Source organism: Oncorhynchus gorbuscha, linkage group LG07, assembly GCF_021184085.1.
Source record: "Oncorhynchus gorbuscha isolate QuinsamMale2020 ecotype Even-year linkage group LG07, OgorEven_v1.0, whole genome shotgun sequence".
NCBI lineage: Eukaryota > Metazoa > Chordata > Actinopteri > Salmoniformes > Salmonidae > Oncorhynchus > Oncorhynchus gorbuscha.
The window spans coordinates 88,777,380-88,783,322 of NC_060179.1; the positions used below are offsets into that span (position 1 = coordinate 88,777,380).

The 5,943-nt window shown below is 49.7% G+C and overlaps 1 protein-coding gene across 1 annotated transcript in view; it reads left to right on the forward strand.

The window, feature by feature from the left end:
• The first annotated feature begins 270 nt into the window (after window positions 1-270).
• The window catches only part of LOC124039407 (transforming acidic coiled-coil-containing protein 2-like), a 104,323-nt gene continuing 98,650 nt past the window's right edge, over window positions 271-5,943 (forward strand). The window contains exon 1 of the mRNA XM_046355375.1: window positions 271-412. The gene's annotated coding sequence lies outside the window, so the exon portion shown is untranslated. The remainder of the gene's footprint in view (window positions 413-5,943) is intronic.

Sequence of the window (5,943 nt, forward strand, 5' to 3'; positions counted from 1 at the left end):
ACACGTCACCTGGAGAAGTCTTCCAGTTCTCTCCTGCCCTCTCTACCTACCTTCAGGAAGACTTCTCCCCTCCTCCTCCCTCTCCTCCAGAGAGGCTAGGCCCTGAGCCTGCTGAGCCTGCTGAGACTGCTGAGCCCCAGAAACCCCCACCTGCATCCCCCCAGGCCCCACTAGCAGCCCCAGCCGACCCCCAAGAACCACCCTTACCACCAACCCCAGAACCAGCCTTACCCGCCCAGGCCCCACCAGCCCCGGCCAGCCAAGCACCAGCCCCGGCCAACCCAGCACCAGCCCCGGCCAACCCAGCACCAGCCCCGGCCAACCCAGCACCAGCCCCGGCCTCCTTACCTCCACCTCCAGGCCCTGGGAAGGACTCCACCTCCACCCCTGTACCCTGTGAATCCAGACCCAGGTATGGACACCTATATTCTCTATAGTGTACCAGTGTAGATACTGTATATATATATATATATATATATATATATATATATATATATATATATATATATATATATATATATATATATATATATATATATATATATATATATATATATATATATACACTATATATATATATACATACACTGAGTGGACAAAACATTATGAACACCTGCTCTTTCCCATGACACAGACTGACCAGGTGAATCCAGGAGAAAGCTATGTCACCTGTTAAATCCACTTCAATCAGTGTAGATGAAGGGGAGGAGACATGTAGATGAAGGGGAGGAGACATGTAGATGACGGGGAGGAGACATGTAGATGAAGGGGAGGAGACAGGTTAAAGAAGGATTTTTAAGCCTTGAGACAATTGAGACATGGATTGTGTGCGTGTACCATTCAGAGGGTGAACGGGCAAGACAATATGTTTAAGTGCCTTTGAACAGGGTGTGGTAGTAGGTGCACCGGCTTGTATCAAGAATTGCAACGCTGCTGTTTTTTAAATGTTTTATACCACGCAACAGTTTCCCGAGTGTTTCTTGAATGATCCACCACCCAAAGAATATCCAGCCAACTTGACACAAACTTTGGCAAACGTTGGAGTCAACATGGACCAGCAGCATCCTTATGGGACTCTTTTGGACACCTTGTAGAGCCCATGCCCCGTGTTAGGAAGGCGTTCCTAATGTTTGGTACACTCAGTCCAGTAGAGAGCCGTATTCACTAACTCACAACGTTGCTTTGGATGGTATGGTTTGTTGGTCCCAGTCTGTAAACGTTACAAGTGAATCAGTAGAGCTGTGGGACTCAGTCTATTTGGACTAGGACGAGTCATTGTGGCCAAGCAGTAGTATTGGGCAGAGTACTGGCACAATATCTGGCACAATATCAAATCAAATCACATTTTGTCACGTGTGTGGGATAACAACAGGTTTAGATCTCACAGTGAAATGCTGACTTTACAAGCCCTTATAGTGGGCCGTGTCTTCACCTGCAGATGAACATGGGAACAATGTGAATGGGCTTGTTGGCTGTGATAGTTAGGAGGGCCAGCTTGTTTTGCCTTGTGTCCTCAGCAGCTTGTGTTGCCTTGTGTCCCCAGCCAGCTCCACTGTGTTGCCTTGTGTCCCCAGCCAGCTCCACTGTGTTGCCTTGTGTCCTCTTCCAGCTCCACTGTGTTGCCTTGTGTCCCCAGCCAGCTCCACTGTGTTGCCTTGTGTCCTCTTCCAGCTCCACTGTGTTGCCTTGTGTCCCCAGCCAGCTCCACTGTGTTGCCTTGTGTCCCCAGCCAGCTCCACTGTGTTGCCTTGTGTCCCCAGCCAGCTCCACTGTGTTGCCTTGTGTCCTCTTCCAGCTCCACTGTGTTGCCTTGTGTCCCCAGCCAGCTCCACTGTGTTGCCTTGTGTCCTCTTCCAGCTCCACTGTGTTGCCTTGTGTCCCCAGCCAGCTCCACTGTGTTGCCTTGTGTCCTCTTCCAGCTCCACTGTGTTGCCTTGTGTCCCCAGCCAGCTCCACTGTGTTGCCTTGTGTCCTCTTCCAGCTCCACTGTGTTGCCTTGTGTCCCCAGCCAGCTCCACTGTGTTGCCTTGTGTCCTCAGCCAGCTCCACTGTGTTGCCTTGTGTCCTCAGCCAGCTCCACTGTGTTGCCTTGTGTCCCCAGCCAGCTTGTGTTGCCTTGTGTCCTCTTCCAGCTCCACTGTGTTGCCTTGTGTCCTCAGCCAGCTCCACTGTGTTGCCTTGTGTCCTCAGCCAGCTCTACTGTGTTGCCTTGTGTCCTCAGCCAGCTCCACTGTGTTGCCTTGTGTCCTCAATCAGCTCCACTGTGTTGGCTTAATAAGACCACGATCTATCTGCCTGCTGTCTGGCACTAGTCCCGTTAACTGACTTGACGACAAGTGATGAATGACCTGATCCGCTGAACTTGAACCAAACTGTGTTAAATAAGAATCAACACCTCAGACAGCCTTAGCCCAGGTTCAACTGATAAACGTAATGCATTGATGACAACAGGAGTCACTTCCTGCCAGGGGTGGGTTGGGAATCCACTTTCCCAAACTGTCCAGGTTAGATTGGGTGATTCTCTGGCTTCTGTTTGGTTCTAGGCACCAAAGGACTGGTGCTCACTGAGGTCAATAGGTGGTGGGAAAAGTGAACGGAGTGCTTCTCTGAGGCTTCTCTGAAGCTTCTTCTTCTTCTTCCGTAGAAGAAAGCTAACTCAGCATCCTGCCTGATGCCTGTTGTTTCTGTTGTGGAATGACTCGTACAGTTTAAACCTACTCCGTATTATGTATCTGTATCTGTTTCAACTTCTCCAACAACATGTACCAGATACCAGCTCCTCTAACAACATGTACCAGATACCAGCTCCTCTAACAATATGTACCAGATACCAGCTCCTCTAACAATATGTACCAGATACCAGCTCCTCCAACAACATGTACCAGATACCAGCTCCTCCAACAACATGTACCAGTCCCATTACAAATACCAGCTCCTCCAACAACATGCACCAGATACCAGCTCCTCCAACAACATGTACCAGTCCCATTTACATCATTACATTTAAGTCATTTAGCAGACGCTCTTATCCAGAGCGACTTACAAATTGGTGCATTCACCTTATGACATCCAGTGGGGCAGCCACTTTACAATAGTGCATCTAAATCTTTTAAGGGGGGTGAGAAGGATTACTTTATCCTATCCTAGGTATTCCTTAAAGAGGTGGGGTTTCAGGTGTCTCCGGAAGGTGGTGATTGACTCCGCTGTCCTGGCGTCGTGAGGGACTTTGTTCCACCATTGGGGGGCCAGAGCAGCGAACAGTTTTGACTGGGCTGAGCGGGAACTGTACTTCCTCAGTGGTAGGGAGGCGAGCAGGCCAGAGGTGGATGCCCGTGTTTGGGTGTAGGGCCTGATCAGAGCCTGGAGGCACTGAGGTGCCGTTCCCCTCACAGCTCCGTAGGCAAGCACCATGGTCTTGTAGCGGATGCGAGCTTCAACTGGAAGCCAGTGGAGAGAGCGGAGGAGCGGGGTGACGTGAGAGAACTTGGGAAGGTTGAACACCAGACGGGCTGCGGCGTTCTGGATGAGTTGTAGGGGTTTAATGGCACAGGCAGGGAGCCCAGCCAACAGCGAGTTGCAGTAATCCAGACGGGAGATGACAAGTGCCTGGATTAGGACCTGCGCCGCTTCCTGTGTGAGGCAGGGTCGTACTCTGCGGATGTTGTAGAGCATGAACCTACAGGAACGGGCCACTGCCTTGATGTTAGTTGAGAACGACAGGGTGTTGTCCAGGATCACGCCAAGGTTCTTAGCGCTCTGGGAGGAGGACACAATGGAGTTGTCAACCGTGATGGCGAGATCATGGAACGGGCAGTCCTTCCCCGGGAGGAAGAGCAGCTCCGTCTTGCCGAGGTTCAGCTTGAGGTGGTGATCCGTCATCCACACTGATATGTCTGCCAGACATGCAGAGATGCGATTCGCCACCTGGTCATCAGAAGGGGGAAAGGAGAAGATTAATTGTGTCGTCTGCATAGCAATGATAGGAGAGACCATGTGAGGTTATGACAGAGCCAAGTGACTTGGTGTATAGCGAGAATAGGAGAGGGCCTAGAACAGAGCCCTGGGGGACACCAGTGGTGAGAGTGCGTGGTGAGGAGACAGATTCTCGCCACGCCACCTGGTAGGAGCGACCTGTCAGGTAGGACGCAATCCAAGCGTGGGCCGCGCCGGAGATGCCCAACTCGGAGAGGGTGGAGAGGAGGATCTGATGGTTCACAGTATCGAAGGCAGCCGATAGGTCTAGAAGGATGAGAGCAGAGGAGAGAGAGTTAGCTTTAGCAGTGCGGAGCGCCTCCGTGATACAGAGAAGAGCAGTCTCAGCAGTCTCAGTTGAATGACTAGTCTTGAAACCTGACTGATTTGGATTACAAATACCAGCTGAGTCCCATTACAAATACTAGCTCCTCCAACAACATGTACCTGATACCAGATCCTCTAACAACATGTACCAGATACCAGCTCCTCCAACAACATGTACCTGATACTAGATCCTCTAACAACATGTACCAGATACCAGCTCCCCCAACAACTTGTACCAGATACCAGCTCCTCTAACAACATGTACCAGATACCAGCTCCTCTAACAACATGTACCAGATACCAGCTCCCCCAACAACATGTACCAGATACCAGCTCCTCCAACAACATGTACCAGATACCAGCTCCTCCAACAACATGTACCAGATACCAGCTCCTGCAACAACATGTACCAGATACCAGCTCCTCCAACAACATGTACCAGTCCCATTACAAATACCAGCTCCTCCTACAACATGTACCAGATACCAGCTCCCCCAACAACATGTACCAGTCCCATTACAAATACCAGCTCCTCCTACAACATGTACCAGATACCAGCTCCCCCAACAACATGTACCAGTCCCATTATATATATAATAATAAATAATAATATATGCCATTTAGCAGACGCTTTTATCCAAAGCGACTTACAGTCATGTGTGCATACATTCTACGTATGGGTGGTCCCGGGGATTGAACCCACTACCCTGGCGTTACAAGCGCCATGCTCTACCAACTGAGCTACAGAAGGACTCCACCATTACAAATACCAGCTCCTCCAACAACATGTACCAGTCCCATTACAAATACCAGTTCCTCCAACAACATGTACCAGTCCCATTACAATTACCAGTTCCTCCATCAACATGTATCAGTCTGTTTACAATTACCAGTTCCTCCAACAACATGTACCAGTCCCATTACAATTACCTGTTCCTCCAACAACATGTACCAGTCCCATTACAATTACCAGCTCCTCCAACAACAAGTACCAGTCCCATTCCAAATACCAGCTCCTCCAACAACATGTACCAGTCCCATTACAAATACCAGCTCCTCCAACAAAATGTACCTGATACCAGCTCCTCTAACAACATGTACCAGATACCAGCTCCTCCAACAACGTGTACCAGATACCAGCTCCCCCAACAACATGTACCAGATACCAGCTCCTCCAACAACATGTACCAGATACCAGCTCCCCCAACAACATGTACCAGATACCAGCTCCTCCAACAACATGTACCAGATACCAGCTCCCCCAACAACATATACCAGTCCCATTACAAATACCAGCTCCTCCAACAACATGTACCAGTCCCATTACAAATACCAGCTCCTCCAACAACATGTACCTGATACCAGCTCCTCTAACAACATGTACCAGATACCAGCTCCTCCAACAACGTGTACCAGATACCAGCTCCCCCAACAACATGTACCAGATACCAGCTCCTCCAACAACATGTACCAGATACCAGCTCCCCCAACAACATGTACCAGATACCAGCTCCTCCAACAACATGTACCAGATACCAGCTCCCCCAACAACATATACCAGTCCCATTACAAATACCAGCTCCTCCAACAACATGTACCAGTCCCATTACAAATACCAGCTCCTCCAACAACATGTACCTGATA